Source organism: Zootermopsis nevadensis, unplaced genomic scaffold (genome assembly GCF_977971745.1).
Source record: "Zootermopsis nevadensis isolate Lab colony 2312 unplaced genomic scaffold, Znev_1.0 Znev_ptg000020l, whole genome shotgun sequence".
Classification (NCBI taxonomy): Eukaryota; Metazoa; Arthropoda; class Insecta; order Blattodea; family Termopsidae; genus Zootermopsis; species Zootermopsis nevadensis.
The window spans coordinates 12,764,910-12,781,331 of NW_028259152.1; the positions used below are offsets into that span (position 1 = coordinate 12,764,910).

General features: G+C 37.2%; 1 protein-coding gene across 22 annotated transcripts in view; it reads right to left on the reverse strand.

The window, feature by feature from the left end:
• Window positions 1-1,697: 1,697 nt before the first annotated feature.
• Window positions 1,698-16,422, reverse strand: part of LOC110831748 (CUGBP Elav-like family member 1) — a 1,322,428-nt gene continuing 1,307,703 nt past the window's right edge. For all 22 annotated transcript variants that reach the window (XM_087351842.1, XM_087351829.1, XM_087351836.1 and 19 more), the window contains one exon: window positions 1,698-4,978. The gene's annotated coding sequence lies outside the window, so the exon portion shown is untranslated. The remainder of the gene's footprint in view (window positions 4,979-16,422) is intronic.

A 16,422-nucleotide genomic window follows, 5' to 3' on the forward strand; every position in this document is an offset into this window, starting at 1 on the left:
TATTAAACTTCATAAGGATGTATCCATACTTCGCCTGCTTATTGGTTAATATGTACCATCCAGTCCCAAGGAATTTTAAGTTAACAATTTAATAATTTGCTGTAACTTTTACAATGGATGGGATAGCCAATGAGAATTGAAACGTTATGCAGATTTCCTTCATTACTTTGTAAAGGTAATCGGTGTCTTAAGCTTTAGCGTAACACTGTAGAGTTTGAAGGAAAAAGCTTCATGCATATTAGGTCTCAAAATTAGATGGAAATGACGTTTCATTGTACAGCTGCTTTACCTCCCAGGACCCACTGTAGGGGACCTGAGTCGGCCTTGCATTTGCATGGTGATGAACAGCGGTATTCTGGCCCAGTCATCCAATCACATTAGTGACTGAGCTATCCTGGCTTATAATTCTATACAAATTAAGGTTTTTTTGACACTGCAGATTTTTCAGCCTTTTCTGCCATCTTTCATCTTTGGTGTGTCTGGCCACTAACTCTAGGGAATGGTCAGGAAATCTAAAATGTAGTGGCAAAAAGGAGATCTAGATGAGATAACATTAAAAGGATCTTACGTGGGTACCTTCCTGATTGTTAGCCTCCACTTCAGCTCTGATTTTGCCTCATGGCAATGGACCCCCCTCTCAGACTTTCTGGTCAAAATAAGTCAGCACTCCATTGCCTCTTTGAAATACAATTTTTTTTGTTTTCATTGAATTTATGATGAATGCGATATGGAAACCTGGAAGCATGTCAGCATGTGTTTGAAACAACTTTGACTATGCGTAAAATGTGTTGTAAAATATTGGTGCATCTTCAATCATTCATGCTGAGAAATCAACTTCATTCCCCATTCTCAAATATAAGTAAAGCAAATCACCATGTAAGTTGCTTGAGGGGAGAGGAGGTATAGCTCCTACCCATTCTGACCTCGGAACTAGATGAGGGTGAGTGGTCAGCATCACGCCCTGACCGCACTTTACCCCTGGGAAAGCACCCCAGTACCCATAGGACAAGTGGTTTGGTGGGCCAGTCTGGACGCAGAGACTAGAGGAAAAATCCTCTGCCCCCATTGGGGAAGGAACCCTGGTCATCCAGTCTGTAGATAGTCCTTATACTTACTGAGCTATCCCATTCATCGCTTTTCTCAAATATAACTAAATAAATAAATGCAGAATTTACAAATACATTAAATTTTGTGGTCTTCAAAAGAAAAACTGGGAATCAAACCTGGGTTGTCCACACCATAGGCAAGAAAGCCACCAACTGAGCTTCAGCAGTCAATGAAAGGACACTTCTTTTGAGAGGCAGATGAAGTAGCAGTACAGAATGTGATAAATAAAATTGTGCTTTAGAAACAGTGGAATGTCGGACACCCATTATTTTAACGAGAAAGTCGGAGGCGAATCCACTACCACACTGCAAAACCAGAGCTGAATCAGATGGCAACAATTGACTGGGCACCCTTCTTAGAGAAATAGGGAAATAAAGTATGAACTGGACTGATCTGGTTCCAGATATGGTTAAACAACAAACTATTGTGAACTCAGCAATGAGCCTTTTGATTACATAAAAGACTGAATTTTTAGGTTATCAGCTTTTTCAAGAAAGACTCTGTGACATGGAGCTGCTTAGTTAGGCGCACAGGACAAAAGTTGCCAGGAAATAAGAAACGATGTTTCAATAAAAGGAAAAAGTCATATGTACTTCCAAAATAGGTTTCATTTAATCTGTCTCATGCTGCCTTTACAGTACACACAGGAGTCATTATAAATAATCACATATGTAATGCTATTTTATTTGGCTATAATGATATAAAGATGTTTCCTGCTGTGGATAGTTTTTTTTCTTTAAAACTAAATATTTTGTCTACTTTTTTATGTTGCAAATTGTGAGCACTCTTCTCGTCACATCGTATCAAACAGTAAAACATGGTCGAGCGAGCGAGGTACACAAACTGCTGTAGTGCTAATTTCACGTGGACAGAAACAAACATGGCGGCTACATTTTGTTCCTGAGATTTTCGTAGACCATTTGCTTTCCATATATTTCTTTTTAAATAATAGCTGTGAATAACAGACAACAGACAGTCTTCTCTCAGTACATGACACTAGAAGAAGCATGCATGCCCACATTTTTCTTTGTATCAAAATTATCTTAACATCAATTAATTCCCCATGTACGTTTTGTGCATTTTTAATGTGCATTTTTTTTTACACTGACACAATTTTGATCTTTTCTGAATGTCACTGATCTACCTTCTTAAGAAAATTACCTGTCAACAGGTACTTCTGGCTTGTTGCACACAGCTGTAGATCTGATTTATAATCAATTACAAATGAAACAAACATGACACAGAATTAAAATTATTACATTATCCTCCCAATCAAGCACAAAATATTAAATGATTTGGCAAACATACACTGGCCATGTCCCAAATGAAATGTGTTGTAACATGAAGTGCTTCCTTGGGATACTTTTTGTTTATACTGTTAATGTCAATGGCACAATTTTTAACTTCCAAAACAGTAATAACTGTTATAAAAACGTTTAGTATAGCTTTATAAAAATGCAGAATATACTGTTTTAAACTAATAAATGGAAAACATTTATATATATAAAGGCAATACTTTGTGCCTTCACCAAGGAAGCTGCTTTCATTAAACCATTTTAAAGCCCTTCAAGGGACCTAGCAACATTCTGGCAGAGGAGGAGGACACACAGGGTGTTCACCTCCTCCTTTCTGCCTCAAATGGCTTCTTCATAACTGAAACACAACAGTTAAACACAGAAGGAATAAAGTCCAAGACTCCCAGCTCATTGGTTTTGCTTTGTTGCCATTTAAACAGTTCAGTGCACAATGCAACAACACAGAAAATAACTTATTGTCATCCACGACACGAAAAGAATAATTCTCCAGGCAAGTCATAAACCTATACAAATATTAAATGATGGCAAACCAATGGATGGGAGGTTCTAAATTAACATACACGCACAAAACACGTGTGCCGACAAAAAAGAAAACATTACAAGAAAGGAAAATAAAATTAAACACTTCTCTACAATTCTCTACATTAACAAATCCACCTACAAAGATTAGAACATGGCTAACAAAAAAACAATTCAATGTGTATGACAACACCCCACAAAAAAGAAACAAAAAGTAACACCATTTATATAGGCTCACCCTGCATGGCTCCAATGCAAGGCAAACATAAACCTGATTCACCACTATAATGAAAATAATGAACAAAACTCTGTATAGATATATTATGATAATAATAATAATAATAATAATCTATTCTATCACATGTAATTATACATATGCTCACTTACAAATGAATTACTACAGATTAGTTTTGCCCTGCTTTGGATTTAACGAGCATTGTTGACAAACACAAAAAACAAATCAAACGTGCTCAACATTTGTGCCTTGCGCCATCTAGCTTGCTTTCCCTTAAGTACGTCAACATTTTCGGTTATACAACGCAACAATGGCGGGCTTTTATTAAACAGACACATAACTGGCAACAGAAACATTTAAGACACATCTTTGGTTATAATAATTTTATATATTCTTTCGGTAACTCTTAGACTTTCACTTTGGCTGAATGTTTCTGGTTTGATGTGGATAAGGCTTGTACATTATCCACATGTTTAACATTTAATGAACTCAACACTCAACAAACACTCAGTTAAAGTGCATTCATAAAGGACTAGGAAAATACCTTCCATACACAGAATGGTAACAAGTTCCACGTTTAAAACAAATAACAAAGTACAGTACTTTCATATTTCAATAACAGCTACTAAATGAACCCCTGGGGTGAAAGTGCCATTTTAGCGAAAGAAAGCTTCATAAATTTGGTACTGTATGGCACACCATCTCAAGCCAAGGGTACGGGGTTGTTGCATAACAACTGATTGCACAAATAAGCTACCATAATTATTGTAGTCTGTCCCTCCATGTTTGAGACAGTGCCATATGTTACCAAGTCTGATTCCTTCCTACCCCTAGCAGAAAGTATATTGTAAAAAACAAGGCACAATACTTAAAAGTAAAACAGTTACAAACCAAATGTCTGTTACATAACCAATGCATAAATTAGATAAATATGAATTGTTTTTTGCCTTTCTTTGTCTCAGAGCCAAGAAGGTACAAAACTAGATTCTACTTTAGCCTGTTCCCCTGTTTATATTTATGAACAACAATTAAAAATAAAATCCAGTCAACTCAGTGAAAGTCATCCCTTTTGAACTTTGGTCAATCCATAAATGCCTAGAAATTATATGAAGTTCATATATCACCTTTTACTGTCCCATTTTCTATGTTTCAAAACTGCCTTTTAATCAATCATTTCACCATGGAGTTCCACACCCACCTATGAAATCAAATAGATCTATATTTCACAAGCAACAGGGTCAGAAACATACCAAACAATTGGATAAATAGCTGGTAAAAATTACATAAAGATATCCATAGACACTGCAAATAAGAAGAAAAGACAAACTTAATGAAAATTAAGTCTTTTTGAATAGAAAAATAACAATGAAGACAGGAGACAGACAATGTCTTACTTTTACAAAGTCTTTTTAATTAACAGGATTTTATATTGGTTTATAGGGTTGAATTATTTACTTATAAAAATTACTCTGTACTTTCTTCTTTAAATATTATTTCAAGCACGCAGGTCAGCCCCAGGAGAAGAGGCTGTGTATCACGTGCCTGTGCGCACTTTGACACAGGCTGCTTCCAAGTGCTGCTGCGGGTGATGTACATCATGATGATATGGTATTTACTATTATCAAAAAGCTGTTGTATCAAGTTTATTTATTTATTTTTTACTATTATTTGTTACAATTCCACATCACCCCGGTGGCCCTAGTTTTTGAGTCTTCGGACGCACAAAACATGAAAGTCACGTGACTATTTGTTATGGAGGACGGTCGGTCCGGGGGTAATCACAGAGTGCACGTACGCCTCCCTGACACCCAACAGAGAGAAACAAATGCAAGTGTTAAAACACACAACACAGTCACACAAACAAGGAAACAGTATTCTGCTCAACACAATAAAATGCATGGGTTTTGCACAACGGCTATGAATTCCACTGAGAAGCATTTACCAAATAATTTGCCTCAGTCGTCAATATCTACATGTATTGCATTGTGTTAAGCAGACAACAAGACACTGTAACACCTTACTGTTATGTACATATCATTAACAAGTGAAACAGTACACCTTCTGCACATTACAAAACATTATCTGAAAATAAGTAAAACTGTGCATTATCAAACCCATCTGCTACTTCATAAAATCAATGAAAATGTCCCCATCAGCCAAAGACAAAATATTTTACACAGGGAATTTTCATGATCCATGTTCATCAGTGTAGATAAAATTAATTGGTCTTCAATAAAAATGAAAGATGTCTCAATATATATTATAGAAATGTACTTAAATATTCAAAATTAAGTTCACCTTTAATTGCCATGTCATGTAATTTATTCCTACATGAGACCCTGCCAATGCAATACATCATAGGTTATGATAATGTAGCTTATGGATTATTCAGATCATGAACATCAGTTAATTTATTAAGCCACAATGAACAGGTGTAAATTTACTAGCAAGGATGACCAGATAATGCACACATTCCAAAAGAGCTGAATATAGCAATGACTGCAATGGGAAGAAGTATACATGAACTTGTAATCAGCATGGAAAGGCAGGGTGAAACAAACACATAAAAATGTAATATATCTGACCCTTTGAACTTCTCAAAATTGTTTTCTCCACCACAAGAAAAAAAGACTGTCTGGTTAGTTTATCTGCAGTTCCTACATTCAGCACAGTATTAATAATACTACATATACACATGGAGGTTAGTGAAGCAACAGAACAGAGTTAATAGGAGAGGGGCCAAGTATACAAATGTCAACAAATACATAACCTGCAACAAAAGTTTCAATAACATAAGTTTCTCTGACCACCATTGACAAAATTGTTCTAGGACCGGAAAGGGATGCAAGGGGTACATGCCTTGTGTAGCCTGGAGTATTTTAATTTATAGATGTCAATGATGACTGCCACTTCATCAGAAAGAACTACTTACACCCTATTCTCTTCCCAACTACATGCCAAGAAGAAGGAATAATAAGACTTATCAGTCAGGTGTCTTTTCATCCACATCAATGATTCAATTTATGGTAAGGGTAACACATTTCCAGCATCAATCAGTTGTAGGTTTGAACTCTTATATACAATAAACAACATTTATATTCATTCATTTTTTAATATTTTAATGTTCTGTTATAAATAGTTCATCTCTAACCGCCTACACACAGCAGAGTCCTTCTTTAGGTGACGGTCATTCGGCCAGTCAAGAAATTCCCCACATTTTATGGTACCCAAAGTTTCATTACTGTATTCACAAGTCTTTATTCTACGCCAAATCATTGTAATAAACATCTTCCTACCCTAGTTCCTTAAAAGCCATTTTAATATTACCCTTTTAATGGCTATATATATATGTGTGTCTTCTTAGTGGTCTCTTCCCTTCAAGCATTGTAATCAAAATTTCTCATATAACCCATGCATGTTTCATGTCCCCACCCATCACACCCTCCTTGATTTCATCACTCTAACTGTATTATGGTGAAGTACACAAATTATCGAGTTATTCATTATACAATTTTCTCTAGCCTCACGTCACTTCATCCCTCCTAGGTCTAAACATTTTCTTCAGGACCTTTTTCTCAAATGCCCTCAATCTGTGTTCTTCACTTACCATCACAGACCAAGTATGCCTCCAGCAAGGATAATAGGTAATTTAAATTATCTGCACACATTTCATAATTATGTACTATTAGTCATGTTTATCATTTAACTTTTATGAGTTATGTATCACCGTATAATAACAATACTGTTTGCTGGACTGGATAATATACAACCAGAAAAGTCTCCAAGTTATAGCCAATAACTCCATTGAGAAATGTCCTTCTTGAGAAGCTAATAATCACTCAGACAGTTAAGAAATTTCCCACTCTTTATTGAAATAAAAGGGAAATTGCCATGTTCACAAGAACCTCTTACCAAGTCACATAAATTTACTCTACAACGCCCCATTTCATTTCATTAATATCCATTTCAATGCTGTCCTCCCATTAACGCGTGTTTTCTGACTGGTCTCTTCCTTTCAAGCTTGGCAACTTTGTTTAGCAGCCCTCTTTTTTTTCCTGAAATTTCTGATGCAGTAACATACTTTTGTTGCTTACACCCTGCACTTGGAGCAGAAATGTTGTACCAAGTGCTCAGAATGCCAAGAGAGGAAGCCGCCTACTACTAGCCTCAATGCATGCATCTTGAAAGGGTTAACTATTATGATATATGTTAATCTGAATTACTTCTAAGGTTACCAATTAGAAATGCCAGACATAACGAAGCACAAATTTGAAACATATTTTAATACTCAATGTACTGAAAAGTAATGTTCCTAGAAAAGCAAAAGATCTGAGTATAAAAACATATTACATAATAAAATGTGAAATTTGGTATAGATTCTTACAATGTACTCATATTTTTCAGTTTCAAGGAAACCAATAATTAAGTTGCTGCTGTAGCTGTAACATCATTTTTACAGAATAGATATCAATGATTAATACGTTTTGGTCCCTAGTACATGCTCAATCTGGATAACAGCAAGTAAGAATTTATGCTACTGCTTATTATTGACCATCCAACCACTTTTATTGAAGTGCGGACATAACGTGTCAAAACTTTTACTGATACAAATACTAAAATTCTAATAAAATTTCTGGTATTGGTAAATCAGTGTCAGATATTCATTACAAACAGAAAATTGAAACCACATTGTTAAACTGCAAAAACTCATCTAACATTACGGCTGCCCAAATAACAACTAAATAAATGACTTAGGGAAACCAAAGGTTCATCACCGAATTAACCAAAGCCTGCCCTGGGCCAGCAAAATCCAATCACCTTCAACTCCTATCACCCATAGATCCTGCTTGATATTATTTTTCCATCTATGTCTCTTCCCCTCAGGCTTCCTGACCAATACCCAGAACACACTTCCTCCCTGTCCATGCACGCCACATGCCCTACTCATCTCATTCTTCTTGACTTAAATCACCCTGACAATATTAGGGGAGGAGTACAGATTTTTAAGTTCGTCATCATGCAGTTTTCTCCATGTCCCATCATCTTCTCTCCTAGGCCCAAATATCCTCCTCAACACTCTATTCTTAAACACCTGTAATCTATGTTCCTCCCTCAGAGTGAGAGACCACGTTTCACACCCATACAAAACAACAGGCAACATTATTGTTTTTGTATATTTTAATCTTCAGGTTCATAGAAATCAGACAAAATATTTTGAACTGAGAAGTAGCAAGCATTTCCGGAATTTAGTCTCCTAAGTTCCTCATGAATATAATTTTGATTAGTTACTGTTGTTCCCAATTATTTGAACTTTGTCACACTTTAAAAGGATTTATTACCCACCCTAAATATGATTTTTCCTGCCTGTCTGCTGATGGATACTAACATGTACTTAAGTTTTTCTGAATTTATTTCTAGGCCCACCTTCCTACTAGCATCTAATAAAATTTCCATGTTCCTCTTTACAGCCAAAATAAATGTTTCAATATGAAAGATTGCTATTATATTGACCTATTGCATTTGGTAGTCGAGTAATATGTGGACCTATCATTAGCACAACAATAATATACAAAAAGCCATGCAGCAGGTAAATATGCATATCGTAACAGTTTTGAGAACAGACACATACTATGATCAGTAGACACTTGCTAGCCATGGGAATGACCATCTGTCTAAGAAACTAACTACAGGAATAAAACACTTCTAAACCATAGATATTCTTCCCACAACATGTATACAACCAACATTAACAGATTACCCACTACATGGAGCAATACATAGTTTTTAGGAGATGAACAAAAACACAAGACATTAATTTGAGAACTTAATACACTGAATTCAGAAGTCACATTTATCAGCCCATTATAAACATAAATCTGTGCAATTCATATACATTTATGCATCCTTCATTTATAATGAACTGCATACCTACATGTTAAAATAAAAGTGGAGAACCTGTTGATCCATTTTAAATTTGCTCCATTCGTTCAACTAATTATCCCAAATTCCTGATATATTCTCTGCTCCTAGCAGGGCATATCATAGTACTGCTTTAATTACAAATTCTTAGTAAGAAATCTTAAGCATTATATCTAGGGTCAGAACAGAATAAACGATCTATCTATGTTGGGTGATGACAACTCTTGTAAACATGGAACTAACAAAGAAGAAAGTGATTCCGTCTATATGCACAGAACAACAGAACAAAAGGTCTTACACAAATAAAGAAATTCAGATATAATAATACCAAGAGGCACAACATATTTTCCACAATATCTCAGAGGTCATCACAAATTCTTTACTGTTGTATTAAAACAAAACTGGCAGAGAGGATCAAGTTAATAAAAGAGATGAGAGGATGAAATTGAAGAATGATAGATGAAATGTAAGAATAGGCAGAAAGAGATAGTTGCAGACTCAGACTCCTATGCAAATGTCTACCGACAAGGTTAGAAATAACATACAGAGGAAGGAGAAAGAGGGCAGAAAAAAGTATACCAAATGCGGTAACAGGAATGAAAGAAGAGGTGAAAAATTAAAAGCTGCTGAGGAGGAAGCAGAATATGTTGTACTGAAAATGTAAGTTGAAGAGCTACTGTATATTAGAATTCAATAAATGACTGAACCATTATTGATAAATTGCATTTATAAAGATGTCTCCTCAGAAATCAATAACTATTTGTTTAAAGTAAGAGAAATATAGGACATGGGTGTTCTGGGTTGTCTCTCTCTGTGGTGTTGTAAGTAGTTGCCAATGTTCCGATGAAGAGAATGGAACACAGTAGAAAGAAAAAGGTATCAAATCTATTCTGTAGATACGTATATTATATTAAGAATAATTCCTGCCAGCAAAAATGAGTTATGGGCAAAGACAACAAACAAAAAACCTGTAAAGCAACTACACACTATTATTTTTAATATATGCATGATGACATGAGTATGTATTGAACAGAAGAAAATTATAAAAAGGTGATTAGGGTGGGGGGGGGGGGGAAGAGAGAGAATTCAAAAATCCACACTATATTCATGTACATAAATGCCTTAATGCATTATTTTATGCTGGAAAAGTTTCCATAATTGCATTTCTACCAAAAGCCACCACATTTGTAGAATGTACGAGTTCTGCCCAATGCAGTTTTCTCAAGTGACCTAACTCTTCTATCCTTAGGTTCTGCAATGGATTAACATAAATGAACAAACTGATAACAGACAACCAAAACCTATGTAAGATTTGAGGTTTTCACAGCTGTGAGTATGAAGTTTTCTGCCTTCGCGTGACAATCCAGAAGACAGAAATCTTCAAGAAAAACCCACTCTTACTATCTTAGCTCACATAACACTGAGTTTATTTCCAAGGAAATTATAATCATAATAAATATACTGTGGCAATTTTATATGTGCTCATACCATTGTAAAACAATAAAAGAGAAGACTGGGGCCAAATGAATTACTACAGGTCTAAAATAATGAAACAGTTAAATTAATGCTATACTATTTTGGAAAATAAATACATACACCCTTTTGTGATTCACAGGCATTAAATGACATTTTTCATCATGGAAATGTGTATAATGTAACACAACACAGTTAAGATACTCATTGCTTTGATGGTTTTACCATAACTAAAAATCTAAACAACCTTTACTCCAAGACCATACAAGTGCTGGGTCAGATATTAAGCCCCTAACTTAGGATCAAGGGTATAACTGCAATGAAGAGTAAGTGGAATGATTGATTTGCATCTGAATTATTTAACTGCGGAAGGAAGTACTATCATATATTTCATGATACAATTTTTCTAGAGGGATTGTGGAAAATAACTACATACCTCAGTAACAATTGCACACTTCACTGGGGTTGGGTATACACATGTATATGCTTGATTTGATTTTTATTTACTTATTTTGTTCAAAGGCATCTGTGCATTGTTTTATACTGCCACTGTTACGCAGTCACAATAAACTTGCACTAAATAGAATGTAACTCTTAACAACCTCGTTATTTGCTGCCATCAACATACATTAGAATAGGTTATGGGTCCAGAATGGCACAAAAATTGAAATGTCAGTAATTTCCAGTGTCTCAATGAAATTGCTATGTCAGATGGTTAAACGATGAAACCGACATTTGAGACCATCTCTGTCCCCATCATCAGGGTTCTGGTGTGACCGGAGGATGTGGTTGTCTCCCATATATACCTGTCTGGGCAGTGCTCATGGCCGGACCCTAGCCAATCACAGCTGGTGGGTGGAGTCAGGTGCTCATGTTAAATGGCCCTGATCTCCATTGGTGTTAAGCCCAGATTGCTTGAGCATTCTTGTTACTGGATACCAGGAGCGACTAAGAGCGTAGCCTCTATCCCTATTGGGATGCAGGTTGAACTCTATTGCTTCTTTTACCAGACAGTCCATGTATCCTGTTTTGCCTAGAATAATGATGTTGTCAAAGTCAATGTTGTGTCCTGCTTCAATGCTGTGCTCTGCCACAGCAGACATCTGGCTGACCAAGACATATGTCTCATTTACATCTTGTCTCAATGGTTTTGCCAGTTTGTTCAACATAGACTTTGCCACATTTGCAGGGAATACGGTATATCCTGGGGACCTTCAGACCTAGATTGTCTTTGACAGTACCGAGCATATGGATATTTCTTCTGGCCGGGATGTGAATGGTCCTGATGCTGTGCTTTGCTAAAAGCCTGCTGATTCTGTTTGAAGTGTAGTGCTGGAATGGCAGCAAGGCAGTACCCACAGGCTCCACATGTTGCAGCTGCGGCTTTTACTTCAGATATAGCACCCAATAGATGTCATGCATTCTGTATCCAATTTTCCTACAGACCTTTTTCAGGTGTTCTATTTCACCTTCCAGGCTCTCGGTGTCGCAGATAGTCTGTGCACGCCACAGCTCTCTTCTGAGCTGGATGGTGCTCAGACCTTGCGTGCTGATACAAATCTGTGCGCGTGGGCTTCCTATAGACAGAGTGTCTCAATGTGCCATTCAGTCTCCTGCTAACCAGAACGTTCAACCTCCAGCTCCTCCTTTCCATCGGGCCATACCACAAAAGGTGTTGTCCATGTATCTATACCAATGGGCCGGCTTCTTCATGGTGGGACCTAAGGCTTGTTATTCAAAGTGTTCCATGTAGGAATTGGCCACTAAAGGTGCAAGAGGTGATCCCATGGAAACACCATCTGACTGGTCATAAATTTCCCCATTGTAGAGGAAACATGTAGTAGTTAGGTTGTCTGATAAGAGCAATGGTGTGGATGTCGACATGCTGACAGAAGCTATGAAGTGCCCTCTAGTGGAACACTGGTAAACAAGGAAACATCAAAGCTCACAAGGATATCCATTTCCTGTATGTCGATGCTGTGTAGTTTTCCAATTAATGCTTTAGAGTGGTGGACAGAAAACCCGACCAACGGAGTGAGCAGGACTGCAAGATACTTGGCCAGTAGATAAGTAGGTGAGGCAATGCAGTTCACTATCGATCTCCACGGCACATTAGTCTTATGAATCTTGGGAAGAAAGTAGAGTCTGGGGGGAACTGAGGAGCAGGGTAACAGTTTGTTGGAAACCTCTGCTTGTATGTGTGACTTCTTTATGAGGGCCGCAGTTTGTCTCTCAATTTTGCTAGTTGGTCCATTGCCAGCCTCCTGTAGACAAGGTCACTGAGTAATGATTTTATTTTGTTCTGATAGTCTGTGCTCAGTAACACAACTGTAGTCTTCCCATTGTCCGCGGGATGAATCACGATGTCCCTTTCCTTCTGTAAGGCAAGGAATGCATCTCACTCCTTCTTTGAGATATTCCAGTTCTGTGGCTTCGAATGTTGTAGGATATGACTCGTCTCCTGCTATACCTCTTCTGGTACATCTGTCGGGAGATGTTGGATTGCCCATTATGTCACCGCGAAAGCTTCAAATAATATAAATTTCCAGTGTGTAAATGATGTAGGTCTGTATGTAATCCATGAAATATGATGGTTCATGCATACTGAGGTTAGCTTGCCATGTGAATGCATGACAGCTGCTCAATAATTGTCTTGTTGGAAGAAGTATGATGGGAGAAGGAAACAAAGGTAAGCTGGTCATCGGCTGACTGGCAATGCCTGTCATTGAAAGACTTGATGGGATGCAGAACTACAACAACTGGAAATTCACAATGGAGATGTTCTTTGTTCATGACGAGTTCTGGAAGAGTACTGAGCCTGAAAAGGCTGAGAAGAAATATGTCTTATGGAGAAACCAAGCTGCCATGCACATGTGAGAAATGCAAAAACCATGCCTGGCTTACTTACAAAAAGCATTTGAAGATAAAGGAATGACAAGGTGACTTGGTATACTTAGGAATTTGTTTGGACTCAAGTAGGCGAAGTTCATTTCCATGATGTCAACTGCACAACAACAAGCAGATATCAGTGGACCAATGATGACAAGTTCCTTGCTGTTATTATGCTGAATGGTCTGCCCAGAGAATATGACCTGACAGTAATGCCCCTTGAAAGTTTAGGTGTCACCATTACCAGTGATCTTATTAAAACAAAGGTCATTTAGGAAGATCCGAGGCAGGGGTCTAAGAATAACAGAAACACAAACAGAGCCATGCTTTTATGAAGGGCAACAAACACCACAAGAACAAATTTAACCCTTTAAATCCCAGAATGAGTAATGCTGCATTTTGTTATTTATGGACTTCATACACTTCTCAATGTGAACAGCAATTATTTCTTTAAACGGCATCGACAAGTTAATCTCTGAAACAGTAGAGTGCTGTGTTTTCATTGCAGTACATACTTAAATGTTAAATATTATTTAGATAAGCTTCAGCTTCAAAGGGTTAAATGTCAAGAGCTAGGACATAGGTCATTTCAGTGGAAGTCTGAGTCCCAAAAGCAATCATAAAACCAGAAACAATCAAGTACTAAGTCATCCGACAGGAAAAATAGGCCAAACTGATCACTGTGGATTGCACTGGTTGAGAGTACAGATCCTGGGCAGTGGAATATGGTCTCTGCAGCAACAGCACAAATGACCATTTGCAAATACTGGACAGCAAGGTACACTGAAAAATCGACAGGTCTGGAAGTGACACTGGTGAATAAGAAAACACACTGTGTTTGTGGTAATTTTTATGTCAAACTAAGCAATAAAAAGGGAAGAAATGTAATTTATAACAAATCTTTTGTCTGTCAGCAGGATGGTTAAAAAAGGGCTAGTGGTAACATTCTCTACAAGTGGCTGAAAGCTACCATGAGAGTGACTGTTCAATCCAAGGTGATGTGAAGGCAAATGTTACAAATGTGGGCAGCTTCTATAAGATGGATGTGGAATCTCTGGCCATGTCATCAAGATGGTATGCCAGGGGCCTCATTACACCTAGAGCAGCAGTGAAGCATGCCAACCTCCAAGCAGAGAGCTCTTCCCATGACATCTACCGTAACTGACTTGGACACTTAAACTGCATAATACTCCTTAAAAGAAGCATTGCATCTGATGTGGTTTTTGCAAATAATGAATGAGGAAGTCCATGTATTCTGTCTACTGAGAGGAAGCAGACAATGAAGCCATTCATAAGATAAGAAGGTGTACAGATCAACAAAAATGCTGGAGCAAATCCACTGACCCGTGTGGCCTGATGAGTGAGCTGTTGTACAGAGGTGCAAAGTATTTGTTTACTCTCATTGACCATAACCAAGAAGATGTACGAATACATCCTCAAATCCAAAATGGAAGTACGACTGCAGTTTCGAGAGTTCAAAGCATTGGTGGAAAATCAAACTGGTGAGAATATCAAGTGCATCTGAAAGGCCAGTGTTTCAGAACACATAAGCAAGAGCATAAAAATGTCCCGGCAGAAAATGGAATTAGACACCGAAAAACTGTCCCATACACAATGGATCAAAATGGTGTAGTGAAGGTTGTGTTTTGCCAATGTAGAAAAATGGACAGTAGATACGAAACTGAATAGCATTCTGGATATTTGTTTAACACTTTTGAGGACTGACTAGTGGGTTATCAGTGCACCTACAGCTCCCAGATCATTTTCAAGAAAGACAATTCTTCACAAGAAATTATCATTCCTAAATTAATTCACATAAGTGAATGATTTACAAACTGGAATGCAGAGGAATATCCAATAAATATTTGGTACTGTTTACACAGTCACCAGTTTGTTGTCATTATTATTAAAACATGTTCTTTTGCAGCAAATGGTTTGCAAATAGACTACAGTGGAACCTCAATATACCGTGGACTCGTATATACCGCAGCTGTGATCATGTCCCCCAATATGATTACGTATGTTTTACACATTTCACATATAACGTGGGTACTGAAGCTCCCCCAATCCATGTTATATCGAGGTTCCGCTGTATCTTCTGTAATAAACTAAAACACTGTCTCTACTATCATTACCACCAGAGTTAGTTCATATCACTGTCTGCAAGTAATCCTAACTTAACTAGAATACATGCTCTCAATGTAATTTTGATATCTTATATACCACAAGAGGACTACATTAAGCAGATCCCTTGTCATGGTATGTCCTCAGGTTGTGAATAGAGGAGATGGTCTCCAGATGTAAGGAATAGACATAAATATGGTAGACAACAATGGTCCTCCAGCTTGGAGGATTGAGTGGAGGGCAACAACTTCTCACCACAAGAAACCAACACTGCACAAAAGTTTCACAGTAATTAACTTCCAGGTGAAGAATTTTTTTGACTACCAGAGTCACTATTAGCTTCTCAGGAAGGCCCTTACTGCACTGGGTTAACAGTTAAGGTGAAGCCTGGGAAGGCTGCATTTGTGTGTATAAACATTCCTCAAGTGTTAATTACACAATGATTTGTTTCCACGTTTTCAAATATGTTTTTCAAACGATACATATCTACTGGTTGTGTTACACTCTATGTAACTTCCAAAATGAAAAATTGTCTTCCCCAAATACACAGTCAAACTTCATTACAATTCTGTGCATGCAACACTAATGGTTTTATGGCACGGAACTCGATTGTGATTGACTGCATTAGACAGCCAGTTATTACACTCTTTTGTCTCAAAAGTTTCAGACAGCTCAATGGGAAACACAATAACTAATTCAGGGACTACACTTTGCTTCATCCCATTTAAGTAATAATCTTAAATATCACGTTAATAAATTCAAACATTTGAAACAATATAAAACCCAATTAGTCTTTTAAATACCTGCAGCCAGTATACTGACTGCTGTATGTGGAGTTCG